Below are 19292 nucleotides of genomic sequence, written 5' to 3'. Positions count from 1 at the left end.
TTCTACAAATGTAGCAAAAATTTGTCGCCCACCTAGAACTTGTGTGGCACTCGATGCTAATCATGGTGCTACTTATACTTAGCATTGGCTCTATCCAGTATATCATGGACCTATTGGTGGATGTGTTGAATGCACTCAATGAAGTTGTTATCCCTTTCGGCTTCAGACTAGACGTGATCTGAATCTGCCTGAGTCATTGCAAATGGTATCGCCACATCAATGGGACAGAAGGGCTAAAATCCCAGCCCTACTTGAAAGGGGTTGTGGCCTATTGAGTTGTGGTGAGCTATGTTGTAGCTATGTTGGACATAAGGGAGAATTTCATCCCACATGCAGGATGCTTTGATTTGTACATGCACAAAATGTGTACGATCATCATGTTGACAACCTTTGTTTTGCCATCAGTTTGGCGATGGAAAGCCATGGACTTAGTAAGTTTTGTATCCAACATCGACCGGAGACTAGACCAAAATGTACTAAGGAATTTGTTGTCCTGATCTGAGACAATGGACTATGTGATCCCAAAGTGTACCCACACTCGCTCAAAGAAGAGCTTAGCAGTGGCCTCTATTGTGATACTCTTCTTACAGACTGCCATGATGGCCATCTTATAGAATCTGTCGACGACTACAAAAACGCAATCATTGTCGTGTTTAGTAGAAGAAAGAACCAACATGTAATCCATGGAGATAGATTCCCAAGGATGGCTAGGAGTTGGTAGAGGAGTATACAAGCCTTGCTTCTTGATGGTTGGTTTGGCAATGGTGCATAATCCAATGTACATCCCAACATGCTGACGAAGTTTCAGCCAATAAAAATACTTCTGCAATACCGCCATTATTTTCTCCACTCTGAAATGTCCAGCTAACTGATTTTAGTGTGCATCCCAAATCAAGTTGGAAATAATTAATTCCTACTTGTCTATGGTTGTAATTTTCCATTTGAGGAGTTTGTTCCTACATAATAGGAATTTAGTTTCTCCTAGTTTAGTGTGTGGTTGAGAGAATCTCTCAACCACACTACTGTACGTCTAAGATAGCATTCCTATCTTAAGACTATTGATTGTATAAATATGTGTGTAATTTCCTCATTCAACAATTAATAGAATATATTATTGAGTGTCTGTAATTTTATCTTGGTATCAGAGCCTGTGAGGGCCTGGCCCCTCCTGGGCTTGGCCCCTCCTGGGCTGAGGGAAAATAATGGAGTGTATAATTTCATTATTTGTTTGTCCATCGAAAGTTGTGTGGGTAATGAGCGATTTGCCAGAGTGGTGCTGATCTTGGATGGCAAGCTGGGCTTGGCGAGTCACTGCATTTCCAGTACAGTGAACGAACGGTGGGCAGTGAAAGCAGGTAGCTCGGTAGCATGCGACAGAAAAGGGATGTTGGGAGTATTTGTTTGCAAGTGCGTGCATTGACAACGGAATATGGGTAAAGTGCTCCTGACGTGTCATGTGCTTGTTACTCTTTCTTTCTCAATGGCGGTGGGCCGCAGATGTGTCAATGGTGATGGCGATACGGGAGGCAGTGGAGTGCCAGGCCTTCTCGTGACAGTGACGACGATCGAGGAGAAGAAAGGGGGGCCTCGCATGCCAAGAAAATCTGCGTGGGCGAGAGGACTATTTATCATTCCGGTGCTTTGGATTGTAAGATCCTTCTTGCATTCGTTCGCCTGAATCTTTTCGTAGGGCCCGAGTTCGAATTCCATGGCAGCGACTCTGCATATGGCTGGTTCCATTCCGGGGTTTCGCGTGAATCCCAATGCTGATCAGCGAGGCGGAGTAGGAGCCTCGATCACGATCGCGCCCTCTGCCATATTTGGGGACAGAGTATCACCTTCTCTGAAGAAGGGATTTCTTGCAGATAAATTTGTCGGGGATCATGGCAGCAGGAGATCGGATACAAGAAAAAGAAGTGGAGAGGCGTTCTCCGTGCTCACAGATGTTCCGAAGGAAATCCTGACTTTGCAAGTGCCCAAGTTTGAAAAACCCATTGCAGACCCCAAATCAATTTGTTCTGTCATATTGGGTGGGGGAGCCGGGACACGCCTTTTTCCACTCACAAGGAGAAGAGCCAAGCCAGCAGTACCAATTGGGGGATAATAATGATGAGAAGCACGGGGAATTGACGAGAAAACATGGAGGCTGAGAATATCTCAATTTCTGTGTTGGGATCTGCCAAGAAAAATCGTGGAGGAGTCGAGATCAGCGTGGATATACGCAATGGAAGCGTGGATCTGACCGTTGAAGCAAAGGAGCCATGGGTAGCAGCTCTGAGGAGCAGCGTCGTTTGAGGAGGAGATCTGTGTGAGGAGCATCGTCGTTTGACTTGCTCGCTTACAAAGGTCACACGAAGGAGATGTCGTGGGTCAGGGAGCTTGCTCTTGCTGTTATAGTTGAAATGCTGAGTAATTAGAAAGATACGCTGGAGGATTCTGTTGAAACTTTGTTGGAAAAACTGCTGCATGCAACAAAGGACCTTGTTGCAAAGGTCTCTAGTGAAGCAGATCGTTGTGCAACAATTGTGCTATCTCAATATGATCCCTATCGATGCCTCATGGTTGAAATTCCTTTATTGGTCAGTGAAGATGAAAAAAAATTGGTGACTTGCATTGGCTGCCTAACTAATCTTGTTGGGCGGCTTCCACCAGAAGAACTTATGGCTTAGTTACCTTCATTTTTGCCTACTCTATTTGATGCTTTTGGGAATCAAAGTGCAGATGTTCAGAAGACAGTCGTGTTTTTTCTAGTGGACATATATATTGTTCTCGGGAAAGCATTTTTATCATATCTTGGAAGCCTGAGTAGTACCCAGCTACGAATTGTAACAATTTATGCGAATTGAATTTCCCAAGCAAGGTTGGGGAGCTGTGTAGTTCAAGCTCGTGTGGGGCTACTGTGCACGAAGACAGAAGCTTATTTTTAATGCGGGTAGACTTATGTAGGACAACTGAGAGCCATAGATAGATTCAGGCTCATTTGCTACTGTTGGAGTGAAGTTTGATCTGAAGTCATTTTCAGATATGCGCTTGCAAGGAAAGCGGATCTAAAGTCGTCCTCGGGTGGTGTTTAGGCTTCCAGTGACCGAAGTTTGGAGTGTTAGTAGTACTTGCTAACAGACCAGTGATCTGTTGTGGTTGGGAGCCGGCGGTGATGCCGAACAGTCAGCAGTCCTGGTAACGGTTGGCCGAAAATTGCGATGGCGCTCCAGGTCGAACATCAAAGATCTGGTAATTGAGAGCTGGACGGTGTCAAAATCTGTATGCTGGAAGGCCGTGAGCGGCCATGTTGGAGCTGCTCGATATATAGAGAAGTTTATGCTATTGTCGAAATGTATTTTTTAATTCTCTGATGATGTTGCAATATATTTATTAACTATCATGACAATGAAACTAGTTGTAATTTAAGTGACATTAGTATGACCAACTATTGTCACAATGTTGAGTGTGTTGGAACTGGTCATTCCAACACTAAGCAGATTTGCAGGGAATGGTGAACACATGACAGTGAAAACGACATCAATTGGAGCTACATCAGAAATTGGAGGATGATTGAGATCGTGTTGCAGATTGTTAGCGAGCATGAGGTAGTATGCTTAAAACAGTGACTAGCCTTGATATTGTGAGTAGGGGAAGTGGCATTATGTTGCGATGCCAGGAGAATCTGATACTGAAATGCGATGGAGGATTGGACTGTGGAGTCCTGGATTACTGTTCTTGAAGGGAAAATTGTGTTCTCTTCGTGTGGCTGTGAGTTCCTATGTTCCGGTTTCTTTATCAGTGGACCCATCACAGATGAGGTAAAGGAGCAGCGACAACATTTATGGTGGACAACAAAGTAGATTTTTGTTTTAGTTAGTGTGGCTTGTGGAATAGACTCCCTAGCATGTTATTGTAATAGTCATTGTATGTACCCAGAAACTCCAAAAAGTGGAGCAAATGTAAGTTTTTTTTTAAGGCATCTGAAAGTTCGTGGTGATCTTAAAACCACTTTGTAATGGTTTATGGTTGGTGGTGAGCCTGAAACCATATTTTATCACTTGAAAGTGAGGGTTGGTGGTGAGCCAGAAACCATCTATATGGTCTTTGTGACTGAAGTGCCTTTGTGGCCAGCTTGCCTTTGTGGTTGAATCACCTATTTGGCTTGAGGTGCCTTTGTGGATGGAATCATGGATGTCAATGCGTTGTTTGACAAGCTTGCCTTTGTGGCTGTGTGTACGCAAGAGCTTTGTGCTCAATTGAGCAGGTGGACTACAGAACACCTAGCTCGGACTTAGATGATTTTTTCTAAGTAGAAGGGGATTGGCACGTTTTTCCCGCTGACAGCAGCGCCAGGAAGGCCAACTGGCGCGTCTGTTAGGCCATTAATCGTGCCAATGGGTGCGGGTTTTTCATTCAGGATCGCGCCAATTCACCTTCAAGGGGATCCGCGGTATCAGAGAAGTTGTGAATCTATCTGAGGGCGACAGATTGTGTTTTTGGAGGTTTTGTACATGCAATTCGCTTGATGGTGGTGGATTTGACTATCATGACAAGTAGTCATTAAGGAGGGGAGTTGGAAATAATTAATTCCTACTTGTCTATGGTTGTAATTTTCCATTTGAGGAGTTTGTTCCTACATAATAGGAATTTAGTTTCTCCTAGTTTAGTGTGTGGTTGAGAGAATCTCTCAACCACACTACTGTACTTCTAAGATAGCATTCCTATCTTAAGACTATTGATTGTATAAATATGTGTGTAATTTACACATTCAACAATTAATAGAATATATTATTAAGTGTCTGTAATTTTATCTAATCATCTTGGCACGCTCGCTTGAAGGAACACAAATGTCTCCTAGGTGGCATAATAGTGCATCCTGAATTTGGAACTTTCTTCCTTCCGGGAGTTAGTCTAATATGTGTTGCCGAATTTTGGATCACTCTTGTAAATATGTGGCCACCCCAAAGTATCATGTCCACAGGAGTCAAGCACAGTGATCAGCGCCATGTCTGGTGGTCAGCTGAGGTAATCAACAACATTATTGGTGATGCCCTTCTTATACTTAATGTTCAAATGGAACTGTTGCGGGTAGGTGGACCATTTCTGATGTCAATCATTCTACAACTTCCCTTATGTCTATATGAACTATAGGAGTCAGTGGTGTGTGTGGACGATTATTTCCTTCCCCAAAATGTAATGCTTTCATTGGCGGAAGACCTGCACAATGGAATACATTTCTTTGTCATAAGCGAGATACTTTTGAACTGTGTCTGAAAGTGTCTCACTGTGGTAAGCCACTGGATGCCCATGCTAAGTAAGAACCACACTAATAGCATAGTTAGAGGCATCTGTCTCAATCTCAAATGGTTGCTGCAGGTCTGGTAATGTGAGTAATGGTGCAGAGTAGAGGCGATGTTTCAACTCGTAAAACACTTATTTTTTGGTTTCAGACAAAAAAAACTTTGCTTTCACTCCGCCCTTGGTGACTTGACTTAAAGGCCAAGTGATATGAGAGAACCCCACCACAAACTTGCGGTAGAAATTGGCAAGACCCAAAAATCTGCGGAGCTCTGTTAGAGTGATCGCTGCAGGCCAATCCCGAATGACTTGTATCTTGGCTAGGTCTACATGTACACCCTGCTCGTCAATGATGTACTGCAGATGGCCAGCTGCGAATGGCTTGCATCTTGGCCAGGTCCACATGTACACCTTGCTCGTCAATGATGTACCCCAGATATTGAACCTGCATTAGGCCAAAAGTGCATTTCTCCAAGTTAGCACATAGCTTGTGTTGTCACAGGGTTTGAAGGATCTTTTGAATATGGTGGAGGTGCTCCTCCCAACTCTAGTTGAAGATAAAAATATCATCTAAATACACCACCACAAATGCATTGGTGAAGTGTCACAAGATTTCATCCATCAGTATCATGAAGTTTGCAAGAGCATTCATCAATCCAAACAGCATGACCAACCATTTGAAAAGGCCCTCCTTGGATTTGAAGGCAGTATTCCACACATCAAAGGGTTTGATATGCACCTGGTGATAACCTAAATTCAAGTCAATATTGCTGAAATATTTGGCCACTTGAGCTAGTCCAGAAGGTCATCAATCCGTGGGATTGGGTACCTATTCCGAACAGTGATATTTTTTAGAACCAGATAGTCAATGCAGAGTCTCCAAGTCTCATCCGTATTCTGTACCAATACAATCGGGCTCCCACAGGGTGATCAGCTTGGCATGATGTGCCCTTTCTGCAATAGTTCTTGAATCTTCCTCTTGACCTCATCGTTCTCTAGAACAAAGGATCGATAGATCAGTCCATTCGGTAATGGCACGCCCAGGGTCAGATCGATGGAGTGCATGACTTGACAGTGCAGAGGTACCCCTATAGGTGAGGCAAAATATCCCTGTACTCCTCCATGACCTTTTCCATCTGTTTTTGTTGTGTAGAGGATCCATGCCTAGAATTCGTGGCCATGACCTTCTTATTTCCCTGAGCGCGAATCATAAGGAAAACAAATTTCCTAGTCTAGGAAATGATATTACTACATTACTTTGCAGTGATCAAAGAGATGGAGGTAGGTGTGGCTACCTCTGGTATCCTGTACAACTTATTGGCCAAAGTAATAATCACAGAGTGAGGTCTAGAATCATATACAACATGTCGCTTCCGCAAGTATGGTTGTCCTAACGATATATCACAAACTTCAAGAGGAGTAACATCACACAGTACCTCATCTGTGAAGGGCTTGATGTTGTAGGGAAGGCGGCACTGTTGGCTGACATGGAGATCTCATCCTTGGTGAAGACCCCTGATGGTGTATGATTGTGGATGTGTTGTAGTCTTTAAGCCCAACCACTTCACGACCTTTGCTGAAATGAGGTTGTTTTGGCTCTCGTTGTCGATAATGAACTACAGCGGAGAACCCTTCACCCACATATGTGAATGGAAGAGGTGTTCCCCCTCCTCTGGATCTTCAGACTCAATATTCTGCATATTGGTGGTAGTCACGGTGGCACTGGTCTCTGCATCAATGATTTGCTTCCCTTTTCCATTCCCCTTATCGGGTTATGATTCAGAGTCGGAACATGCGTCTGATTCAGAGGCCTTCAACTTGGCCACCAATGACTACTTTGCCCGACACTCACTTGCATTGTGAGTGGAGCTCTTATGGAACTTACAACATTATCCCATGTCCTTTTTTGTCATCGTGGTGTTGTTCATTGATTGCAGCTTCGGTGAGATGTCCTGGGTAGCCCCTCCTTGTTTTGTCCTTTTCCCTATGGTTTGGGGGCACCTTTTCCTTTCTTTGGATTCGCAGATCCAAAGTCCCGCTTCTTTTGTTTAAACTTCTACTCAATCTCAACAATGTAACTATACACCATGCCGAGCGGGGAAATGTCTAGGAACTCCATTTCATCCTGGATATACGTGTGTAGATAGTCGCGGTACTTGATTACCAAATTCCACTCAGTATCCTTGATACCCAGCATCATGCGAAGGGTATGCAAATTATTTGTGAACTCCAGCACATCTTGGTCCCTTCCCTGTCGTAGCGTGGTCCACTTTATGTATTTATCTTCATAGCTCCAGAGAAGGTAATATTGTCCCATGATGGTGTCTCAAAAATAATCCCAAGCGGGTGCGGCTGAAAATATCGAGGGTTCACTCTCGTCTTTTTGTTCATAGTAGGTTTCCGACCAGTCCTTGATGTGTGGGGCGGATTAGAGAAGTGCAAAAGTAATATTTTCTCGATTGGAAAAGTCATGAACTGAAAAATGTCTTTCCAATAGATTTAACCATTTATCTACGACATATGCATCTATCAGGCCCTCAAATATGGGAATATCGAAGTTAACTTGTACCTTAAAAGGAGTGGCGCCTCCAGAGTGACTGATGGATGAAGATGTGTCGCCTGTGGGTAGTGGTCGAAGGATCTACGCAAAGTTATCCATCATCGCATTCCTTTATTGCTCGAGGGCTTCCTTGAGGAACATTTTGAAAGGATCTCTTGTCCCCTCATCTTTGTTTTCTTCTGCCATGGGAGGTCATCAGGGTTTGCGAGGCTTATCTTGCAGCGGTTCAACCAGATCGAGCCCTAACTCCGTATACCTTGATCTCATTGGGGACATGCACAGAAAAATAGAGAAAGAGCATACTGTTCTGATACCATTGATCCGATCATAAACAAGAACGCAACAAATTACAGATATAATCATAAATACAGGGATGCAGCAGAAAAACATTTCATTCATTAATAGAAAAATACTAAACTATGCTTATAAATAGAATGGAAATAAGATAGCTCGGACGATGATAGCTTATCTCTGAGAAAAGATGTGGTGGCTACATGCCTCTGAACTGTGTTACAATGAGGCTCAAGAGCCTATTTATTATTTAACAACATGAGAAAACCCTAAACAACCAAAACCCTAACGCCAGGAGATGTAACACCAAGCATTTATGGGCCCCATTGGGGTTAGTTGGGCAACCAACTTCCCAAGGTAGTAACTTGGTCATATTTTCTTTGTTTGGCGCGTATGATACCTTGTTAGAAATTTCTCTTCAAGTACTACAGGTTTCATTGCAAGCCCTTTCCCATGGCCATGGGCCTGCATCGGACCTCAAAAAAATGTCATTTATGGGGTCAAAACTGCTCCGGAAGTTCAGGACCCGAAAACTTCTAAAAATAGTAAATTCTGAAATAAACAAGGAAACATATGAAACTGGCTGGAGGATCTAGGTGGAATAGGTGGGTGGCCACCAATATCCACCTAGATCAGGACCAATGCTATAGATGTGACAAATATGGCCACATAGCCCAAGATTGTACTAAAATAAGAAGTGCTTAGAGGCCCAATACCAACAACAATAGTTGTTAGGTGATTTAATTATATGTTAAATCCCTGTCATTTAATTTGTCAACCCGGGGATTTTGTAAAACTTAGAAGCAAACCAAAATATATGGGACATCAGATGAAACTATAATTAGCTTTAGAAGATAAGTTATGGAAACTGAAGGGAATGAAATTATAAACTAATTAGAAGTGCATATAACAAATATAAAACTTAACTAAGTAATTTCTAATTCATTATGTAATAAGAAGGAGAAGTGGCTCCTAACTTAGGAGAACTAGATTTGTCCTTCTCCTAGAATACTACTTCATGAACAGAAATAAAAAACCACTAATGGGCAATAGCTTAAGATGCATAAACAAATAATAGAAGAGGTTCCTAACTAAGGAGGTCATTTTTGTTCTTCATTACAAATTCATTCATCATTAATGCCATTAATGGAAAACTGGAAATTTAGAAAATCACTTGAAACTAGAAAAAGAGAATGAATTTCAATTATTACTCATATCAAATGGAAGAGACCCTAACTTAGACCCTTGTTTTTCCTTTCATATGCTGATAAGATTTAAAATAAAATTCATTCATTAATAATGAAAAACCGTCAAACATCTAAGTAATTAAATGAAAATAAAATCTATAATGAAATAAAATCTTTATTTGATTGTTTTAGAGTGAGATCAATTCTCTTAAGAACAAAGTGACAAACTATTCCATAAATTCATATACTACATTAAGACAATTTATATCTAAAACTATAGAAAAAAAACTTTATTCTATTCCATCATAAGTTAGGATACATGCTCCAAGAGTCCTCCCTTTGGAATGGAGGAGGTACTCCTATTTATACAAAAACATAAGCAACTAACTCATTAATGGAGATCCACTAATCCCTCCTAGATCCACAAATCCTTCATATGGTTACAACCAATATGAGACACATATTCCTTTGCCCATGATATATGCTTGACCCCTATCCCAAATCTCCTTCAAATCTTCAAGAGAATTCGAATTTGAGTCTTGGAGGCCACATAAGAGTGTCTTGGAACCTTCCAAATCACCTACACATGTCACCAAACTCATTCCACCTTTAGGTATAAGCAAATACATGTTATTTTTCTAACTTTTAATCATCAATTCACTTTAAATGCATAAAATAAATAACTTTAGAAAAAGAAAATATGAACCCATATGGTAATGGAAATATAATGATAATGTGATGAAATGAGGTGACAAAATGAGGATAATGGTGAAAATGGAGTGAAAGTGAATGCTAATTTGGTGGCCCAACATACTCCCCAACTTAAGTTATTGCATGCCATCATGCAATCTATTGCATTGATTTACTTTAATCATGATTTGATCTTTTGAATTATCTTCCTTTTATATGAACTTTGGCTGATGTTAATTCTTCTTTCATCTTCACATAATCATATGATAACTTTGTTCCTTTTGCAAAGTGTCCTTTTGAAAAATATTTGATTGAAACATATTACTTTGGTTGGTTCTTGTGTGGAAACCAACTTTTATTAGTATTGGTTCTCGTGTAACAATATTTCTGTTATTTTTGTGTTGCATCAAAAGACTTTGAAAACATTTAATCAACCATTCATTCTATGATCATGATTTGCAAAACATGTAACATTTTGAATCATAATGCAATAGTAGTTGTTTGGAAAAGTATGTTGGTTAGGATGGCATGTGTATAAAGGACATATACGACATATTAAAGGTGATATATCGCGAAATTTGAATATGAGGTATGAACATGAATTCCCCCTCCAACTAGAGATATGACAATGTGAAAAAGGAAGTGAGGAAGTTTGCAAAGTTAAAATTTTAAGCATTTTAAGGAATTGCATGACTAAAAATTAGAAAACCACATACCTTCACTTGCCCTCAATGTACATGAGTTGTTGATGCTGAAGAGTGTGGTTGTTGATGCTATTGGATCATGGAGTATGTAAACAAAGGAATTTGGATTTTCTTCTGTGTTCTCTTTACTGATGACAAGGTTTGAATCTTTATTGTTGCTATAACAAATTGATCTGTTGCAAACTGTTAAAATGATATAGTCTTCAATCGTTACAACACCCGATGGTACAATTCTAATCATGCAAATAAATGTGTCGATGTCGAGCATGAAGAGAAGTCATTGGATTACCGACCATTGATGCATGTCGTTAACCAATGCGAGGCAAATCACCATTAATGTCAATGAGTACCAAGGTACCTAAGTACATCTTGCGAAGGGCAAATAGATAAGCTAATGTCGAGCCACTTGCAAGATCCAATGATCAAGGGACATTGGTGCATTCCCGTGATTGATAGCAAGAGAGCCTGTCATTAAGGCATACAAGCCTCAAGGTACTACTAAGGACTATAGCCTTGAACCTAGATAATGCGCTGATGTCAATAGGCCAAGACTTGTTAGAAGGGAGGCCTTAAGGAATCCTCCATCATCTAACTCGAGCATGAAACAATAATTTCGAAGGATTATGGATGAGAAATTTTGTCGTGGATCAAGGTTTATTTGAAAAAATGAAAAGGAAATGGAATGAATCAGCTTTCTAGAGGAGCTGAATGTTTTATTAATGGGATACATGTTAGTGAAAGTGAGGCAGGAAAATGACTGTGAAGGAAAATTTATTGACTAAAAAAGTGAGAATGCAATGAAGGTTTTAGTTACTGAGAAAGGAGGAATACAATTATGAATGTAAAGGTAAATGAGGTGAATGTTTTATTGGCTGAGGAAGTATGGATACAATGGAGACATTGGCATCTGAAAGGCTTGCATGTGATGGATTTGATCAGACATCATGTTATCATGCATTAATGTTTCATCTTTCTTGTTTCTTTGATCATTTTCTTGTGAAAGAAATGTGTTATTTGAGAGGCTTTTCAATGATTTGATAGATATGATGAAATTCTCCCCCTTGGCTTACCAAAAAGCATGTCCTCGTGCTGGAAATTGGGTCTTTAAAAGACAATGTTTGCTTGTGGTCATTTGTTTATCTTCCTGGAACCTGCAAAAACTTAGTAATTTTTCTGAAATGAAATGTAAGTTTATCATAAGAGAGAGGTTATCAATCTCTCTATTTATGACATTTACAAAAAAAACTGATAATTGGTACTAATAAAACAGATTCATGAAAGAAAAACCGAAAGAATTTATACCTGTGTTGAAACTAGTGCCTCATTTTACATATTCTATCTTGTCAGCAATCTCTTCATTCTTTAACTATTTCAAATTCTGATGACATCTCTCTCATTGTGTAGATCTTGTCGAGATCTTTCCAACGACGCTTCAATCGTCGAAATACGATGTCATATGAGAAAGTTGTGCTTATTTGAAATTTGGGTGAAATAATGAAGATTATCACGAGGTTTCTCAGTGCATTGTTGCGCCCTTCCTGCATCTAAAAATATTGTCTATCTTCTTTGGGTGAGCCACAACATAAAATTTTCTAGTTTGTGATGTCGTTGGCTTCTGTACCTGCAAGACTGAAAGAAACATGATCATATAAAAATAATTTATGAAATGAAAATGCATGTCTACAGGATTCAATCTTCCATCAACACGATTCTCTTCAAGGCATTTTGCAAAACAATAATCCTGTAGATGAAGCACCATTATCATTCTTCTTCTTGATCCATTTTCAGTGTTGAAAAATGAGCTGGCAGATGGAGGGTGATTGTGTAATAGTGATGTGGCAGTGGGTGACATGGCAAATGGATGATGTGACATGTTGATTGTTTGACTGATGATGTGGCGATGAATGTGCAATATTGGCCAATGTTGTGCTACCATGTGGTGGCAAAATTATTGTTTAATTAATGTTGTGTCAAAATTGTAGAATAATTAAAAAATTCCAATCCCCACAAGATTTGAACTCATGACCTCCATTATGCAATTTGAATGACTTACCAATAGATCACAAATCACATTTATGAATTTAATGGAATTTTGGAAATTTTAATTATTCTAAAAATGAAAATTGAAACAACAACTTGACAAGTGGCCAATCTAAATCCAAGTTTTTTAGGAAAATGTGATTCCAAAATATTTTCCAAATCATTTTTAATATCTTTTCAATTCCTTATTTCCAAGTTTTTAGGAAAATGAGATTCCAAAATATTTGCTGAATCATTTTTCATATCTTTTGAACTCATCGTTTTTGCCTAGAAAGTGGATTTTTTAACCAATTTTTATTCTATAAAAGCTTGGGAATTTTGTTTGTGATTTTTTTTTATATTTTTTTGTTGCAGGTTGTAAGCATGGAGAAAATATCACTTCTGAAAATTCCTGCAATAAGATTTTTTTTTTAATAATTAATATTTTTTTGTTATTTAATTGTCACATCTTTTTGTTTTAAATTATTGATTGATTTTTTTCTTTGTAGCTTGGCAACGCTACTGGGTGTCTGGTCATGGCTCTATGGCTAGGCCGTTGGATGGCCTTGGTTGTTGGCTACATTAATTGAAAACCGTTTTTTTTCACGCAACCTAGCAAATAAGGCTCCAGAGAACCCTGCAAATATCTCAAACGGTTATGAATTTGGAGTAAATATCCAGCAATAAACATAATTCACCCCATTCTGAGAAAACCCATGTTTTATATTTTTGAGATTCGTTTTCATTTGGTCACAAAATGCATTTTAAAAATGACATTTTTAACCTCTGCGTATTTGGCCTCTGCTCAGGTAACTGCCAGGTGAAATTCGTTTTTTTTCAAAATTAGGAGAATGCACAACTATCTTTCATTTTTTCAAAACCACACATAACATTTGCAGCAATTCATTTCGTTGGCTTCCAATTTTTTTTAATTTGTTTAAATTTGCTTTATTCTCATTTTCATTTTTGTGTTTTTATTTATTTTTATTATTTCAAATTTGTTTAAATATATATATATATATATAGAAAAAGAAACATTAAAAAAATAGATATATAGATATATAGATATATATATATATATATATATATATATATATAGAAAAAGAAACATTAAAAAAATTTATGTTCCATTTTAAAATTATATATATATATATATATATATATATATATATATATATATATATATATATTAAAAGAAACAAATAATGAAAGAGAATAATCATTTTTTTATTTTTTATTTTTTTAACAAAAAATAACATGAATTTTTTTTTCTGATTAGGTCACATAAAGCACAAGAGGAGAGCATACCCAAGTTTTTATTAGTTGATTCCTTTTTTTTTTAAATTTCGATGTAAAACATAAAATGAAAAAAAATCGATCTCTTACCTGAAACTATCATTCTTCCACCTTTGCTTGTGCTCCTCGTTCACAATCGTTTGTTTTATTGCAAATTTTTCCTGCCAAGGGTTAGTAAATATGTGACTCTTATTGTACTACAAAACCACAAATTTATCCTAAAAATCACAAAAACTTGTTTTTTATTTGTCAGTCCTATTCTATTGAAAAAGAAATCAAACATTCTCTTAAGTATAAGAGAATTTCCAATGCATCCATTTGCCCAACAAGATCATGAGTAGACTCATATCCAAGTTTGAAAAGTAAACCCTATTGATTTCTTGGACATGATCATGAAGAGTGACTAGTTGAAACCAAATTTGAATGTGATCTTTAGGCTTTTTATTTTCTTCAACTGTCATAGCACAAAGCTCATCAGATCTTGTTTTTGCAATTGGATTTTTTTTTTTAATGAATTGGGGTTCTTTATTTTAATATTCTATGCTTTCTATATGCAAATGTAAATAAACTTAAATGAAAAATTCCTAAATGCATCTAACCCAAAATGAAAATGACCTTAAAAGAAAATGTTTCCTAAACAATCCTCCTAAATTAGTTACATATAAGTTTGCTTCCCCGGCAACGGCGCCAAAATGTTGGGTGATTTAATTGTTTGTTAAATCCCTGTCATTTAATGTCAACCCATGGGTTTCGTAAAACTTAGAAGCAAACCAAAATATATGGGACCTCAGATACAACTATAATTAGCTTTAGAATATAAGTTATGGAAACTGAAGGGAATGCAATTATAAACTAATTAGAAGTGCATATTACAAATATAAAATTTAAGTAAGCAATTTCTAATTCATTATGTAATAAGCAGGAGAAGTGGCTCCTAACTTAGGAGAGCCAGATTTGTCCTTTTTCTACAATACTACTTCATGAATAGAAAGGAAAAACCACTAATGGATAATAGCTTAATATGCATAAACAAATAATATAAGAGGCTCGTAACTAAGGAGGTCTTTGTTGTTCTTCATTACAAATTCATTCATCATTAATGTCATTGTTGGAAAACTGGAAATTCAGAAAATCACTTGGAAATAGAAAAAGAGAATGAATTTCAATTATTACTCATATCAAATGGAAGAGAGCCTAACGTAGACCCTTGTTTGTCCTTTCATATGCTGATAAGATTTAAACTAAAATTCATTCATTAATAACGAAAAATCTTCAAATATCTAAGTAATTAAATGAAAATAAAATCTATAATGAAATAAAATGTTTCTTTGATCCTTTTAGAGTGAGCTCAATTCTCTTAAGAACAAAGTGACAAACTATTCCATAAATTCATATACTACATTAAGACAATTTATATCTAAAACTATAGAAATAAAACTTCATTCTATTCCATCATAAGTTAGGATACATGCTCAAATAGTCCTCCCTTTGGAATGGAGGAGGTACTCCTATTTATACAAAAACATAAGCAACTAACTCATTAATGGAGATCCACTAATCCCTCCTAGATCCACAAATCCTTCATATGGTTACAACCAATATGAGACACATTCCTTTACCCATGAGATATGCTTGACCCCTATCCCAAATCTCCTTCAAATCTTCAAGAGAATTCGAATTTGAGTCTTGGAGGCCACATAAGAGTGTCTTGGAACCTTCCAAATCACCTACACATGTCACCAAACTCATTCCACCATTAGGTATAAGAAAATACATGTTATTTTTCTAACTTTTAATCATAAATTCACTTTAAATACATAAAATAAATAACTTTGGAAAATGAAAATATGAACCCATATGGTAATGGAAATATAATGATAATGTGATGAAATGAGGTGACAGAATGAGGATAAAGGTGAAAATGGAGTGAAAGTGTATGCTAATTTGGCGGCCCAACAATAGTTACAACAGTAACTCCTACAATAGAAGGGGAGGAAGAGGTCTTGTTGCTCATGAAAGTGTAGAAGAGACTTAGTGCCCTCAAAAGAAGTACAAAAACACAAGGTATGTTGATAATGTTTCTAATACTCAATTTGAATATTTGCTTGTTTATGTTATTTCTAGTTCATCTTTGAATAACATTGATAGTTGGCTAGTGGATAGTGGGGCATCTAGACACTTCATTAGGTATTGTGAAATTCTCTCAAAATTTGTTGAGGGAGACTAATTTGAATATTATACTTGGGGATAATTTTATTCCCCTTGTTAAAGGAATTGGCTTTGTTTCTTCTCATTTGGATTTTGGTCAAACCATTCATCTGCAAGATGTGTTTTATGTACTAGGCTTGAAAAAGAATATTATATCCACTTTAACCATGGAAGACAAGTTCAGAGTTGCATTTATTAATGGAAAATTCCTTATGTGGCCAAGGAAATCTAGCTTAAAGTTAGCCTTCACCCTTGGTGTCAGAAATGATAGCCTATACCAAATGTGCAATCCATCAATTCAAGCATTTGTCCATGATAACACAAATTAGTGTGAGCTTTGGAATCAAAGATTTGGTCACCTTCATTACAGGTTTTTCCTAGTTTGAGCAAGAGAGTTTCAGACATGCTACAGATTCAAGTGGAACATGAAGGCATATGGTAAGGATGTGCTAGTGGCAAGAATGTTAAGGGACCATTCCCTTCTATTAGCAACAGATATGATGAGATTCTTCAACTCATTCATTCAGACCTTTGTGGAGCCATGTTGGTGACATATCTTAGAGGATAATTATACTATGTGATCTTTGATGATGATTTCTCCTGGAAAACTTAAATCTTCTTCTTGAAGGCCAAAGATCAGGTTTTCAACATGCTCAAGGATTTTAAGAATCTAGTGGAAAATCAAACTAGAAATAAGATCAAGAACCTGAGGACTAATGAGGGTGGTGAATACATCTTAAATGATTTCAAATACTTCTGCAAAGATGTCGAGATTAAGAGGGATTTTTAGTGTCCTACCTATCCTAGCATAGTTTTGTGACCCTATTGAGGGTATTCTTTGATGGATTATGTATGGCATACTCATATGTTAGGGACTTGGATAGGTCACCTGATTGGGTAATATTGTGATATATATATATATATATATATATATATATATATATATATATATATATATATATATATATATATATATATATATATATATATATATATATATCACCTTATCTACGATTATGTGATTAATTATGCATGTCATATCTACGTTGATGTATGTTTCTTTTTGTTTTATATCTGGCTTAAGACATGTGATTGTGATATATGAACAAGAGCTACTATGTGGAATAGTTAATTGACCATAATCTTGCTAATGATCTATGGTTTATATTATTGTGCATGCTTAACCTTGTATGTAGTAGGAATTGGAAAAAATTAGTTACTTTCCAAGAGTGATGCTCAAGGAATCAATGACTATGGAGGTGTTGTGGAGGTAAATCCCCTCTGCGGACAGAGGCGATCCCTACTAGCCTAGACCGGGTCTAGCAACAATCAAACAATGCTATCACGCAAGTTCCTAATTGCAAATTAAAGGTGGATGATGAGTACCTACTTGGATTCCAACGCTAATATTCGTAGAGGAGACGTCGCTCTCGTTCCTTTGCTTCGGCCGGTCACGATCCCCACGATCTCCGTGATTGGACACCTGCACATGCAAAGAACAACACAAATACAAGCATAAAATCCAATAGAGCAATTATATATCAGTCAGAAAAGATATAACTCAACATCAATCATTAGAAAGGACAATGAGAGTGGAACCATAATGATAGTCATCTATTATTGATAAACAACAAAGCAGAATACAACCATAATTCTGACGTCAAATCCTCCTTTGGCTAGGTAATCAGCTACACAAGTCTTGTAAAGCTTGTTGGGATGGGAAACAAGCCTCCCTCTCCTTGGTGACAAGAATATCCTCACTTAGATTTGGCCTTATGGATGCAAAGAAGGCTCTTTCAACTTCAATCTCTTGAACTCCTGGAACTCTTACTATCACTAGCACTTTGCTGGAACTGGAACTAACTTGCTCAAGGCAAAAGAAAAAGCTTTTATAGATAGAGGGGAAGGAGATAGGATCAACCACAATATTCATTGGATTGGCTTTATCACTAAGAAGCTTCCATGAAAGGTGGCAAACCACTTCCCTTCTATGGAGATTCGAAGCCAAACCATCCTAACTCAACACAGATTCAGTTGGTGAATGGGTTAAGGAGAACCTTCAGAAGTTGGTTTGTTAAAAACTTTACCCAACTAGGTTGGCGCGAGTGCGACTTTGAGACAGAGCGCCATTAGCGCGCCCTCTTTAGAGGATTTCCCCCATTAGCGCGAGCAGTACACTGTGGAACCGCGCCAATGCAAAAAGAGGTATTTTTATGGGTATTCTGCAGGAGATGTCTTCAGGGCATATGAAGCTCATACTTAGAGGAATATGATGCAAGTGGTTTCAGGTCATGTCACTTCTCACAGGTCCCGGAATGAGTCCTCCAGTGTGCGGGATAGGGGTAACAGGGACGGTGACAAATTACTGTGTAACAAGAGGTAATGTATACATTTGGGTTAAATGAAACTACATTAATTCATTATGAAATTTTAGTTGATACTTTTAATCTATGAGGTTATGATGTGTGTAGATATGGAGAAACAAGACCTTGTCAATAGATCATGAGTTCACAATCAGCAAGTTGAGGAAACAATTAGTGTCCAGAGCCCTAAATTTTTTAAAGATCAAGGCATGGAGTCTTGGATATTTGGAATAGATGTTGGATTGAGGGGTCCTGACCTAGGTTCAGAGTTATCTATGCCAACCAACAAAACCCTAAATTGTTGGCCCTTTCGAAAACAACTCGCGTAGCACAAGCTGCAATCTCACCCGAAGCAGTATTGGGGGATGGCAAAACCAAGTTTTTGCATCCAGAGGTCTGTGTGATGGGTTTATGTTACCTCTAGGGCTTAATATCGACCTTCATGAACCCTAACCCTTTAAATGCATAAATCACAATAACTTATAGAAACAGTATCTAACCCTTCGAAATACACTTAAAACATTCAGAAAATCACATAAACTATCAGATCTACTACTTTTGCACATCAATTAAGTGTTTCTTCATATAATTACAGAAAACGGAGTAGATACACATAAATTGCAGAAGTAAATATAAAGGCACAAATACACAATTATAGCTTCAAAACCAATCTTTATTGATATAGTCTTTATGT

At 37.7% G+C, this 19292-nt stretch overlaps 1 pseudogene; it reads left to right on the top strand.

The window, feature by feature from the left end:
• Window positions 1-2360: 2360 nt before the first annotated feature.
• Window positions 2361-2927, top strand: LOC149249707 (CLIP-associated protein pseudogene; annotated as a pseudogene).
• The last annotated feature ends 16365 nt before the right edge of the window (window positions 2928-19292 follow it).

This window comes from Pinus tabuliformis, chromosome 7 (assembly GCF_031772625.1).
Source record: "Pinus tabuliformis cultivar Carrire ecotype Pingquan chromosome 7, CPIR1, whole genome shotgun sequence".
NCBI lineage: Eukaryota > Viridiplantae > Streptophyta > Pinopsida > Pinales > Pinaceae > Pinus > Pinus tabuliformis.
Note: the sequence above shows the minus strand (reverse complement) of the source record. Positions and strands in the feature narration are given on the sequence as shown.